Here is a 14,681-nt window from a genome sequence, read left to right as displayed (position 1 = left end):
GCAGGCAGAGGGAGATGGAGAAGGAGACTCCTCGAGGAGCAGGGAGCCCAATGCAGGGCTTGATCCCAGGGCCCTGGAATCATGACTTGAGCTGAAGGCAGACACTTAACCGACTGAACCACCCAGGCACCCAGAAATGTGAAACCAGGCAAAAATTCAGTCTTGGTTCAATATTTGTCTACAAGGAAGCTCTTGCGACATAACTGTATGTTGCAGCTCTCGCGTCCGGGAGCAGACTGTAGGAAAGAAATTTGGGTGCAGGGCTTTTATTGGGGAGCTGAGGAACAACACTGGGAGAAGGTGGGGAAGCAAGATGAGGTAGAGGGAGCAGAGGAACTTCGAGGTCTTGCCAAAGAGCCTGAGCTAATCGCACAGGGAGCTCTGAGCGAGCTCATGTAATGGAGAGTAAGCAATTCGGGGGTGGGGGGTGGAGATGGGGAGCACACCTGTGAGACGCTCCTGCCCATCTCACCCCCGCTGCTGGGGAAAGGGACACCTCAGGCCTGAAGAGAACCCAAGTCAGGTATGGCAGCTCCACTATGTGTACTTGAACCGCTGCCATGGTTACAGCTGTCACTGCAGCTGCCTGCCACCAGCCATCACAGCAAAGCAAGCCTTCAAGCCTGAGAATCGCTTTGGTGGGAAGCTATTGATGAACTGCCCAAAAGGAAAGGGGCCTAGTTTACCCACTTTGGTTTGGAGCAAGAATAGAAATGTTTACATCTTTACCAACCAGGTTTGGGCAATTATTTCTGGGTCATGAGGCTACAAGGAGGTTGAGAGGCTCTCAACCCCTGGCTCTACAGATGGATCGACTGCAAGTTCTGTGCAGCAGAAACTGCACTAAACAGGGTTAATATTTCATATGCAATGAATGAAATGTTCTACGCAAGAAATGACAGCAGATGGTGAGGTCAGCTTGTTAGCTATATTTATCTAATTAAAGGCTTTACACATATTGTCAGGTAAAAATCAGCTGTCAAAAAGCCCACCTGGTCATAATTGATCATCATTAATAAGTCTGTTCTAGCCACTGCTGCCAAAATCTTAGTTATGATCACATAATCTCAATTAATTAAGAAAACAACTCAAATAACTGAGGTTGGCATTACTTTCCCAAACTGGAAGAAAATGATGATTGGCAGCAAGGAGGGAAACAGACCATGTCTGTCATGTGAATAGATCTGGATCCAGAGCCAGGTACCATCACAGACCAAAGAGCCATCGTCAGGCTTCTCCGCTCAGCCTGAATCCGATTAGGACACAGGCACTGTGGGTGCAGCAAAATACTGATAAAAACAAATGAGTCTGGAGTTCCTCTTTGCCCTTTGAAACCCAATTTAGTTGGGGGCATTCTCTTGACCTTTAGTTGAAACATCTTCATCTAAAATATCAATTTGCATATAACTGTTGAATGAAATTAGCCTTGACTTGACAAAGCTAGTTTTTTTTTTCTTCACAGAAGACTGATGATACACTTTCATTTGAAAAGAATTGCAAGAGCCAATGGGCTGTATTTCATTAATTCTTTAAAGTATCGAATAATTGGTGAGTTTCTACCCTTTGCTATAGTTTCTCTACCCTCTTACCTGACCCATAGCATTTCAGAGCGCTTTACGAGTGCAATAGAGCAAAAACAGAGCACATGTCTCTGTTCATCGTGCCAGCACTGTGGACTATTTATTTTCTCATATGGCACATTCTTTAGTGTTTTAAATACCTACTGATATATTTTTAAAATTGTGTCTATTAAAGTGTGCAATTTCTCAGGAGCATGCCAACAGAACTATCCTTAAATGTTACTTGGGCCATTGAGGCCAGTGGGAGAGACATTAATACACACTAGCATGGGAGCTGCACCCATCCATCAAAATCTCCAGGCATCAGGAAACTAAAAAGAAGAGAAAAGGAAGATCATATAAGAGTAATGTCGAGGAACATGATCCAGTTTCCAGTAGGCAAAACTCCCTTTGAAGTCAGAAGGAGTTTTATGCATCTAAGAAGCAAAGGATTTAGTTCCCAAAGAATATTATATGAAATAATGTTAGCTTAAATTAGCTCTCAGTAAGTAGAGAGTGGATATGCCTATAATTGGCTTTGTCATATAAAATCACACCAACTCAGAGCTTACAGCTCCATAGATTATATTTTCTCGTAAAGCAATTTTCTCAGTCTTTGAGCCTATTTTAACCCCATCGGGATAGTTTTGATATTCCCAATGGAAGTTTCACTAGAAGTGATGGATGATTTTAAGTAAAATATCAAAGTTTACCTAATAATTTTCAAAAAGCACTTCAAAGATGTAATATATTCAACAATCCTTCCTGCTGCTTTTAAATTATTATTTTTAAAGATTTTATTTACTTATTCACGAGAGACACAGAAAGGGAAGTAGAGACACAGGTAGAGGGAGGGCACCTGTGGGAACCCCGGGATCACGCCCTGAACCAAAGACAGATGCTCAACCACTGAGGTACCCAGGTGCCCCTAAATTATTATTTTGGTCATTATGTGGGGCCAAATTTGAAATGTTTAAGTGGCCTACGTTTATCTTATTTGACCATGATCAATGTTATATCTTAAGAATTAAATATTGAACCCTTGGCCTTTTTATTTTTCTTTGCAATTTTTAGTAGTGGATGTTTCAGAAAGAAATATAATAATTATTTGTAATAATCATCAGAGATCTCTGACACTATTGAGTTCAGAAATCACTAATAGTGACCTTGGAAGTTTGCAATATTATGAATTGCGACTCTGTTAGGACACAAATTTGAGTTCTGTGAGCTTCAAGTTACCCAGCTAGCATAGGAAATTACAGTTCACTCCCATGCTAAATTCCTATCTCGGGTCAACTTTTTTGCTTTTGGTATTTGTAGCTAAGCTAAATCTAATACTTATTTTATCAATTTTTCTGTACCAAGTACTGTGATAAAACTTTCTATCCCTTGGTCATCTCAATAACACCTTGAGTTATCTTCTCTATTCATTAACTGCTCCCTTTCTCCGAGATTTACCTTCCTTTTTTTTTTTTTTTTTTTTTTTTAACAGATGTATTTGAGAGAGAGAGACAGAGATAGCAACAGCACAAGCAGGGGGGACGGGAAGAAGCAGACTCCCCGCTGAGCAGGATGTCCAATGTGGGGCTCGATCCCAGGACCCCGGGATCATGACCTGAGCCAAAGGCAGATACTTCACCATCTGAGCCACCCAGGCACCCCTGAGATTTACCCTCTATTTAGAGAAACCCCCATATTTCTACCACCTGTCACTGACCAACGACCACCCAGAGCAGGTGCAGACATCTGACCCAAGCCAGTCAATCAAGACTGTGCCAGCAGTTTGGGGAGTTCTGTAAGCCTGCCTGTAGCCCTGTGGGACAGCTTTGCATGGGGAAAAGCTAAGAACGCTCGTCTACAGAGAGGAGAATGAAGCTAATGGACTGAGAGTATAAGAAGATCATGTGCCGGAGATTAAGGGAGACAAAGACATAGGGAGAAACCGAGTGGCTGCCTGCCTGATGGCTTTCCTACGATGAATTCCTTCAGGCTAGACTATACTTCTTGCTCTTCGATGTTCTGGAATAGCTCTGTTGAAACTTAAGATAAATTGCACATTTTTCTTATGCTGGTTTGAAGAGGATTTCTATGATTCACAGACACAAGAGCCTGGTTCTCCAAGCAGGAGGTGACATGGCCCCTGCCACAGAGGCCAGAAAACCGGAGTGTCAGGGCATCATGTCAGTGCTCACACAGAGGTCTCTAAAGAAGGTTTAAACATTTTCCCCCAAGTTCTGAGTCGCAGCTAATATTTATCACATAGAAGAGAATAGGTAGAGGGAGTCCTTGATGAAAATTCATTGTCTAACAGAATAATTTGTTAATTTAACTGATAAGTATTGTCATTGAGTCAAGGAGTTTCAAAGCTGGAAGGGACTTTCCTCTGACGTCCCCTAGCAGATGGCCTCCCAGCAGCTACATGACTTGCCTCACCCCTCAGGAGACATTGTACTGTCTTGCTGTGAAGCTCTGGGGCACTCTGGCAAAGCCAAAGGCTTTCCCACCGCAACATTGGCCCCCTGAAGCCTAACCCTTTGGAAAACAAGTCTCTCTGCTCAAGAACAATGTCTCATGTGTTTGAATACAGCTTAATCTGCTCTGTACTGGGCTACACACTCCTCCCAACCTTCTGTGACCATGCGTTCAGGATCCCTTACTACCCCCAAGGCCAGCTATGGCCTTCTCAGCAGTGTGCTTAAAACCTAAGTGAGGTTCTAGTGTGTTCTGAGTGGATCAGTTTTAAAGGAGATACTACTATGTACAATGATCTCTATTCCAGACATATATGTAGCTTAAAGTGCCTTAACCATGATTTTTTTTAAAGATTTATTAGAGAGCATGCACATGCAGATGGGAGGGGCAGAGGGAGAGGAAGAGGCTGTCTTAAGCAGACTCCACACTGAGTGCAGAGCGCAACACGGGCATCAGGGATCAATAAGACCCTGAGATCAGGGCCTGATCCAAAACCAAGAGTTGGATGTTTAACTGATTGTACTACCAGGTACCCAACTTTTTTTTTAATGTAGTAATTTTATTTAGTTATATATTTATATTTATTGTGGTAAAATATACATAAAAGGAGATCTACTATTTCAACAAATTTTTAGGAATGCCTGGGTGGCTAAGCAGTTGAGCATCTGCCTTTGGCTCAGGGGGTGATCCTGGGGTCTGGGATCAAGTCCTACATTGGGCTCTTTTCAGGGAGCCTGCTTCTCCCTCTGCCTATGTCTCTGCCTGTCTCTGTGTTTCTCATGAATAAATAAATAAAATCTTTAAAGAAAAAACATTTTTAAGTGTACAGGACAATACAATCTATAAACCCAATGCTGTACAGCAGACCTCTAGAACTTTTAAACTTATATGACTCCAACTCTATTATACCCATTGAACAGCAAATCCCAATTTCTTCTTCCCCCTAGCCCCTTGCAACCACCATTCAACTTTCTGTTTCTCTGAGTTGGACTATTTTAGAAAACTCATATAAGTGGAATCATGTGGTATATACACACAATGGGAAATTGTTCAGCTCTAAAAGAGAAGGAAATCCTGTTATATAGTAGAACATCAGTGAACCTTGAGGACATTATACTAAGTGAAATAAACCAATCATTGAAGGATACCCAGGAGCCAGTTGTTTCACTGGTAACTTTACCAAACATTTATAGGAGAATTAACTCTTATACTTCTCAAACTCTTCCCAAAAAGAATCAAAGAAAGGGAATACTTCCTTTGGCCTGCATTACCTTGATACCAAAGCCAGATAAGGATACTACAAGAAGAAAATATTACAGGTATATCTGATAAATATAGCTGTAAAAATTCTCAGACAAAACTTAACAGCATTAAAAAGATCACGCACCATGATCAAGTAGGATTCATCTCTGGGATACAGGGATGGTTCACCATGCACAAATCAATAAATGTGATACATCACATTAATAGAATTAAAGATAAAAAAAGTCAATCATCTCAATAAATATAGAAAAATAACTTGACATTATTAAACATCTACTCATGATAAAAACTCTCAAGTTGAATATACAAGGAACAAACATCAACGTTATTAAGGATATACATGACTAGCCCACAAATAGCATCATACTCAATGGTGAAAGGTTAAAAGCTTTGCCTCTAAGATTAGAGCAAGATAAAGAATGCTTACTCCTACCACTCCCATCCGAGATAGTAGTGAAGTCCTAACAAGGCCAATCAAGCAAGAAAAAATAAAAGGCATCCAAATCAGAAAGGAAGATCCAAAATTATATTTGCATATGACATAATTTCATAAACCAAATCCTAAAGGCCACCAAAAAACTGTCAGAATAAGCAAATTTAGTAAAATTTCATAATGCATGGAGAACATGGCTTCCCAGTCAATTAAAACTCTTGATTTTGGCTCAGGTCGTGATCTCAGGGTCGTGATCTCAGGGTTGTGAGAGATCAAGCCCCACATGGGGTTTTGCACTCAGTGCAGAGTCTACTTAAGACTCTCTGTCCTCCCTCTCCCTTTGCCCCTCCCTGTGTGTGTGCATGCATGTACTCTCTCACAATAAATGTTTTTTTAAAAAGTTACATGATGCAAAAATATATAAAAATCAATTGTGTCTTTATACATTAACAAATTAACAAAAAGAAAAAGAAGCAAAGCATCAAAAACAATAAAATACTTGGAATAAATTTTTTAACCAATGAGGTAAAAGATCTGTGCACTGGAAATCGGAAGACATAGAAGTCCTCTAATAAAAAACTGAAGAAGACACAAATGGTCAATATCCATGTTCATGGACTGGAAATCTATAGAACCTCACCTTCTGATTGGGAAAGTGTCAAAGAATTTATGGCCAAGTTTTAAAACTGCCATAACTGGTTCACTGGTCCCAAGGATTTACATTCCTCCCATACACAAAATATACTCACTTTATTAAAAAAAAAATATATATATATACATATATATATACATATATCACAAAAGTCTCATCCTTCTACAATATCAAGTTCAGGTTTGAGAACCAGAATCTTGTTAACCAAATCAGCTCCAGAGGTGGACCTGAGGTTCTTGGGGGTACAGTTTCTCAGATAGGATTTCTCTTGTTTGAAAGACCAGTGAACTAAAGAGACAAGTAATCTACCCCTCTGTATCACCATTCAGGGCCAGGACAGACCTAGAATTACTGCAATAGATACTCAAAATCAAAAAGGGGGTAAGGGTGCCTGGGTGGCTCAGTCGACCGACTCTTGAATTCAGCTCAGATCGCGATCTCAGGGTCGTGAGATTAGCCCCATGTCAGGCTCCGGGCTCAATACATAGTCTGCTTGTCCCTCTCCCTCGTCCCTGCCCCTCCCCCCTGCTTGCACACACATGCACACTCATTCTCACACTCTAAAATAAATAAATAGAATCTTTTAAAAAAGGGACAGGGGCTGGGGGGTGGGAGGGGAGTGCTAACCAGAAGGCGCACAGCAGTCACCAGTCCTTAGCAGTTCTGAAATCAGTCAGCCCCATGTTGTAAGTTCCAGACCAGTGCCTTCCTGGAAATGGCTCACCATGACTCTGGACTCCACACTCTGGGTTCCTGGGTTTACTCTGTGTGTCCTCCATCCTTTCCTAAAATAAATAACTTATTTCTGCATCTGATAAGTATTCTCAGTTTGCTTCTTGCCCATAGAAGTCCAGGGGTCCAAAGACCTCATTTCATTTTATACTATTTCTCTCCCTTTCATTCGAAGTATTTCTTTAAAAATTATGTTTCTTGTTGATCCATTAATATATTTCATTAGACACACACAGAACTCTGTCCTGAGAAGTCTTTATCTTGGGCCCTCTGAGGCTGCCAAGGAACAATGGCCTTGAGAGTCTTTGATTTGTCTGTTACATCAAGTTATGTTTGTGTGTCTCTCTCACAAAGTCTCTAATGGGAGTGTCTCCCAGGTACACACTTAAGACCCCTAGAAGATTTTTGTTTGTTTGAAAAGCCTAAACACGGGGTTTAAAGGTCATACCCTAAGATTTGTCTTTTCCCTGAGACCACATTATCCTGACACCAACTAGCATTTGGTCCTTTCTCTGAGATTTTTTTCTTAGTTTCCCTTACAAGCTGGGAAAATTCATTTGTGACTTTTTCACTTTTTCCAAACTCTTTAATGCATTTCTATTTTCTCACATTTCATTAGAGGGAGAAATGAAGCCAGGAGAGACCTTTGATACTCTGCACAGACTCTCCTTCAGCTAGATCACTGAGTTCATCAGGTGTGTTTTCTATTTAAAAAAAAAAAAAAAAGATTTTTATTTATTTATTTACTCAAGAGACACACACAGAGAGAGAGAAAGAGAGAGAGAGAGAGAGAGAGAGAGAGGCAGAGACACAGGCAGAGGGAGAAGCAGGCTCCATGTAGGGAGCCCAACATGGGACTCGATCCCATGTCTCCAGGATCAGGTCCTGGGCCGAAGGCGGCGCTAAACCTCTGAGCCACCCGCGCTGCCCTATTTTCTATTTTCTAGGTTATCACAGGTGACAGTGCTACCAAACATCCCACTAACAAGAACCCTTTTTTCCTCCAACTTCCCCTAAGGCAGTCAAGTTCCCTCCATATTTCACCTCATGTTCCTCAAAGTTCATGAGGCTTCCGTAGACTGCCTGGCCCCTAACATGCCATGTTTTTGGTTTTATTATGATCACATCCTTTTTGGGGTACCAAGTTATGTTCCATGTATCTGTTGCTGAATAATGACTCCAAAACTTAGAGGCATAAGATAGCCACAATTTTATTGTGCTCGTGGATTCTGTTAGTGAGGAAGTCAGACAGGGCACGGGGAGGTTGGATCGTCTCTGTTCCATGTGGTCAGGGGCTTCAGTTGAGAAGGCTTGAATAGCTGCAGGTAACTTAAAGGACCAGAACCATCTGGAGGCCTCTTCACTTTTGTCTGGCATCTTTGTGATGAGGGCAGAAAGGTAGGCTCAACTGGAGCCATCAGCTAGAGAACTTATGTGGGGCCTCTTGAGCACAGTAGCTAAACTTACATGTAGCTTAAGGCTCCCAGGTCTTTTCCTGCAAACAAGTTTTATGGTCTTTTGTGTTCCAGCATCATGGATCATTTAGTGTCACTTCCGCTGAGCTCTACTGTTGCACCTTTCCAAACCTGCCCAAATTCAATGGGAGGGGTACTGACTTCAGCTCTTAATGGGTTAAAGAATGTGAGGCCGTGTTTTCAAAACTTCCAGAACCACACATTTTTGTTTTGTTTTGTAATGCTATCAATTTTGGCAAAGTTCAGAAATGGAATTCCTTTGATGTTTCTTTGCATAACTAGCACATATTCCTATTTTGAACCAGAATTTATCAAAAGCATATTGAACTATTTATGAGTAGAATAAGACATTGTGAATTGAAATTTCAAATGAACAGTAAGTATCATGATGTAGCTGGCAGAAACAGTTCAAATAACTTTAAGAAGCACTGAAATTAGATCTTGACTCAACATTAACCTCAATAAAAATGATATATAACTTGGGAAACAATTGTATTTAACCTTATGAAGTAAGATCAATGCAATTAAAATGAATTTTCTCTTGAGACTGCCGTAGGACTTGAGCTTTCATTTCATTTGCCTGTGGTTGGGGTCCTTGAGAAAAGACAAGACTTTCAAAGAAAATACTGTAATTTGGAGCAGATAATTTTAATTTTTAGAGTCAACTTTTTTTTAAACCAAAAATCAGCATGCAAATACTAAACACAGCATATTGTAATTATGAAGGACTACTGAAAATGAAACCGAAGTTCATCCTCTTTTGTAGGAAAGAAATTACTGTGCTTTCCTTACTCTAGAAACACAAGAATTTTAATTGTAACCTTATACATATGTTTTCATTTCCTTCCTACAAAGATATTCTATACTTACATAAAACTTCATTTCAAAGCAAAGGATTTCATTTTTTTTTTTAGGGATATTAGAAAATATGACCCTCTCAAGTATTGGTTAGAAGTCTATGTGCAAACCGGTATCTGGGGCTTACTGAAGTTTGAGAAGGAAGAAAAAAGATGATTTGGCACTTTAAAAAGCAATAGGTAGGGATCCCTGGGTGGCGCAGCGGTTTGGCGCCTGCCTTTGGCCCAGGGCGCGATCCTGGAGACCCGGGATTGAATCCCACATCAGGCTCCCGGTGCATGGAGCCTGCTTCTCCCTCCGCCTGTGTCTCTGCCTCTCTCTCTCTCTCTGTGACTATCATAAATAAATAAAAAATTTAAAAAAAAAATTTAAAAAAAAAATAAAAAGCAATAGGTAAATTTTAAAAATCACTTTTTATTGAATTCTAGGCAACAAATTAAACAGTGAAATTCTTAAGACAAAATTGTCTTTGAACCCTTAAGCTGGTCTTCAAACTCAGAAAAATTTAGTCTCTGAAACTGCCAATGAATTACATGATCCATTTGACATTAGACTTGTCGAGACAGAAGCAAATGATTTTGGACTTAGGAATCAAAAAGCAAAAAATTGGCAAAACCTTATTGTATACTTTGTGAATTTTATCTTTTTTAACAGATTATAAAATTTCAGGGAGGCTATTAGTGGCTGTTTCTGTGAAGTATCTATATTGGTTTATCTGTTACCATCTTAGGTAGGTAGGTAAGATTGAGTTATGTAAAGAAGAGAAATAACAAAGTTTCCCTAGTACCTTCACAAAATTGGATTTAAATTTTAAAACTTGAGTCACCAAAGAAATAATATGAAACCCAATGCTATTATGCTGTAAATAAAAGAAAAAAATATAGAGCATATAAATGCTCACTGGGAAATGACCGAGCACATAAGTACTTCCAGAAAAGATTATATCAAGCATGGCAAACTCATGGTACTCATTATGCCACTCCCTGCTCCAGAGCCCATGGGAGACATTTCTAATTAATCATCCTTTCCCTGCCAAGCCCTCAAACTGTCTCCCAATGCAGAGCTTCAGGCAGCTTTTGCCTTGTGCTTGGCATTGACATTCAGATGAAACCTATTTGCCATCTCTGGAATCACTATAACCATTTCATCCAAACTGAAAATAAATCATGGGCATAGCTGATTTGATTTTATCACTAGGAATAGGGCACTTATCAATAGGAATCTCGAGGCAATGCTGCCATGATACTCAGCCATGATATGACTACTAAAAAAACTCCGGCACTTTCATGGAGACAGCATGGGGCAGGGGTGAACAAACAAGCCATTTAAATCTCTAGCTCTGTAATGTTCAGCAAAGTTTTCACGTCTGTAAAATAGAGATCATGATACCTATCTCTCAAGGTTGTTATGAAGATTAAAAGAGATAGGCCATATCAATCATCCTAAGATAGGTGCTTGCTCAATGTCAGTTCCAAATTCTATCTAGCTGCATTATCTTTAAAGGGACATAAGGAGGACCCTAGAGCAGTGCATCAGAAGTGGTTAACATGGTTGGAAAGTAAAATAGTGAAGATGTTAAAGTAATCAGAAGTAGTTTAGGGCACATATAGGGGGAAAAATTAGGAATTCCCACTTAACACAGAAGTGATCAAGATAGTCACAAGCCTTTCATCTCTTGAGAGCGTAAACTCATGCATTGTTACCCAAGGTGTGGTACGGGTACCAGTGGTGGTGCATGGTGTTCACCACTGGCAGCTTACTAGCTGCTTGGCTTTAGAGAGCACCTGAATTGTCATTTCAAATATAGCTTTTCAGTTCATACAAAGCCCATCATACAAAGCAGATCATCAAGGGGGAAGAACATATTTAGGATCCAAGAGAAGAGCCCTCTCTGATTTCTTCTTCAGTATGGATCTGATTTCCTAGCAGGTTAGAATTTTCTTTTTAAGTGTTTCTATATTTAAGTAATCTCTACACCCAAGTGAGGCTCATGACCCCAAGATCAAGAGTTGCATGCTGCTCCAAATGACCCAGCCAAGTGCCCCTAGAATTTGTTATATATTTTCAAGGTGATCTCTGGCTCATGATAAGTTATACTGGTTACTGGTTAAGGTAGTCATATTAGCTTTGCCTTTAGTGTGCATTAACAAAACACAAACCATGTAAAAATATTAATGGGACATCAATGTGGCAGGAATTATAAAAAAGAAATCTTGTGTAGTAATGACTCAAAGTTGGAAAGAGTAAACTAAAGTGTACCAGAGAAAAAAGTCATAAGGGCCAAGTATGTAGGAAGGGATCTGCTCATTTAGGTAGTAGAAGGTTTCCTTCTCCAGGCTCTGCTTTTGACAGTGTTAATGCCTGCCCCTCTACTCTCATTTGTCACCTAGACAAGAAAGAAACTGAGGATAATTCTAGGATTCAGCATGGTCATTTAAAAAAAATTACCCGATCATTTAATTCAATTGCTCTCTCTCTCTCTTTAATTAAGAAACAATTCATGCTTTGCAATTTAGTCCCTTTTGACACTTAATTAGGGCTTCCAATTTGTAGGGATGAGTGCTATCAATCAAATCAGAAGAGCGGTAACGCTTGTTTGCACATTAACAGCACAGAGGTGGTTATCATCATAGATGGTCCACTCTGAACCAATGAGCAGTATTCAAACAAATTTGTTTCCAGAATTTAAGTAACTTCTCCCCAGGCACTGTGTAGCTCAGAATCTAATAGGGTTTTACCTGTCATAAGGTAAGTAAACGGGACAGTTGGGATATGGTATACGCCCAAACTAGCATGGTAAACACTCTGACATAGGTCAATAAAATGCCAGGAGTTGCAGATGAGGTTGAGAAAGGCTTCCACAGAGATGGGAAAGCTCAGTTTCATCCTGTAGGAGGAGTTGGGACTAGCTGGGAAGAGAAGTTGGGCAAGAAATTGTGTCTAGTTGGGGTAGCTTGGGCAAGGGCGGAGAGACCCAGGGGAATGTGATGTGGGTGGAAAAATTTAAGCAGCCTGTGAGGCTGGAGTACGAGGAGGATTGTTTGAGTGGCAAGAGGGGAGGGAGCGTGGAGTTAGGGCATGAAGGAGTTAGACCATGAAGGGCCTTCTGTGAAATGCTAATGAGTCCAGATTTGTGAAAGACAAAATGCATCAGACAATTAAAGAGGTGATTTTATTCAGGCTGTCGTGAAAGGGAGAGCATTCATCAGTGAGGACAGTCTCGAGAGGGAGGATAGTGGAGATTTTATACAACAAGCAAGTCACTGAAAAAAAGGTCTCTGGATTTTATCAGGGAACATGCAAGGGCAGGCTGATCCTTCACAGGATTACAAAGGGTGGGGGTGGGTGGTTTCTCCACCACGGGGGCCTCCTCCAGCATAAGACCCAGGCCATGTTCAAAGTCATCAGACTTTGTCCTGGTTGCCCCGAGGAGGATAGTCAAGGCACTCAAGGTTTGGAAGCAGGAGTGAAGTCTGATCACATGAGGCACACCCCACTGACCGGCAGCCACCACTTGCCCCTCCTCCCCCTCAGAAGAACTTGCCTGCCAACCTAACCTTGTCCGGAGGCAAGAATTTTTTTTTTTTTTTTGAGATAAAAGAATTGCAATTCATGGTACAAGATATTGTAGCAACCCAAATAGTGCCCCACGTGAGCAAAAGTCAGGAGTTTTTTTAAGCACAAAGGGAATGCTTGTATATGTTGATTACAAAGGTTTTTTTTTTTTTTTTCCAACTAGTGTGGGCAGTAGGAATTCTTCTCATCTAGATCGAATATAATTGGTTACTAAGGCTTTGTCTAGAAAAGTCTTACTATATGTAGCAAGTTGCAGGTTTTCGGGCTGAGTCCTGGGAATATTTACGATTTGGTCCAGTTCAAAATTTCAGGGTTCTACTGGTGAGGATGCTCCTAAGGCCCGTCTCCATTTTAAAACTCCTTGACATAAGTAACCCCATTTCATTTCCCCTTCCACGTGCCTCTGGCCTATCACATGCGCCTGTCTTGTTCCTCACTTTTGTCTTTGACACCAACCCCAGGTTCCCCGGATCTCCGTCCAAGCATCATATCTTAGTTTGATGACCAGGAGTCTCCCGTTCCTGCCTCTCGCCCTGAGGCTTGCAGATACCAAGACCACCATTCATCACAAGGCTTACACCATATTTTAACCCATTTTCTTAGAGAACCTTATCTCTTTCCTCCCTTCCAACTGACTCCTTTTGATCACACCAGCCCACAGTTCCTAAACCATCGGGGGAGTATCTTGGTTAAATAGCACTTCCTGGGTAGAGGAAAGTATTGGCAAATTCTGGATTGCTGCACCAACCTAGTTAATTCTCCCTACAGTCAGCCTGTTGTCGCACAGCCTGGACAAGGGCTGGCGCTGGTGATCTACACACCGTTTCCTACAGTGTAGGGGTACAGGCAGCTGCAGCCTTGGACACACAAACAAGCTCAGTCCTGAGTTGAGCTGCTCAACTCTCAGCCACTCAAGCCCTGAGTCACACAGTAACTGGGTTTTGCAAACCTTGGGCTCCTTTGAGTTGGCTGGAATAATGATTCTCCCCAGTCTGTTAGCACATAAGGGAGCATCATGTATAAGATTAATATTGTAGCGTAAGATAGACTGGGGGATGGGGCAGGAGAGGAACATTACAAGTTACATGGTTCTAACATTGTGTCATCAAGTCCAGCCCAGGTGTTCTGCTTCAGGAAAAACAAAAACTAATAAAAGCTATAACTGAGGTTATTCAAGTTTCACAAGATATAATCCAACAAATATAATACACAGCTTCCACAAGCATCTAAAAGCTTTCTGGAGATGCAAAGACCTCTAAGTAAACCCAATTACCATCATGGTAGCTGGTTGAAGGTCACAGAAAACCAAGAATGCTTATGCACTAGGGTTGGGTTTTTTGGTAGTTTTTTTTTTTTTTTTAAGACAGCTATCATATAAATGGCAGATCTTTATTTCTGTAACAAATGGTTTTAATGTAAAAAGGGTTGTACTATTATGAATTTAAGCAAAATTAAATTGAGCCATGGAACTTAATAATACCCTTGATAGATCATTATTCTTAACATAGCTCCCTTTGTTCTTATGTGCGTATCAAGTCCATTTGCTTCTAATATAATTTTCAAAGTAAAGCATAAGGTTTACCAATTAAATCCTTCTCCTCTCCCAGTAAATTCTACTAGCATTTCCCGTCACAGTCATCTTTTGCAATTGCATAGCAATT

The 14,681-nt window shown here is 40.7% G+C and overlaps 1 pseudogene; it reads left to right on the top strand.

Annotated features, from left to right (window-relative positions):
* The first annotated feature begins 433 nt into the window (after window positions 1-433).
* LOC112929907 (replication factor C subunit 5 pseudogene) overlaps window positions 434-14,681 on the top strand; it is a 28,806-nt pseudogene continuing 14,558 nt past the window's right edge.

This window comes from Vulpes vulpes, chromosome 7 (assembly GCF_048418805.1).
Source record: "Vulpes vulpes isolate BD-2025 chromosome 7, VulVul3, whole genome shotgun sequence".
Taxonomy (NCBI): Eukaryota; Metazoa; Chordata; class Mammalia; order Carnivora; family Canidae; genus Vulpes; species Vulpes vulpes.
This window is presented reverse-complemented; position numbering and strand designations above follow the sequence as displayed.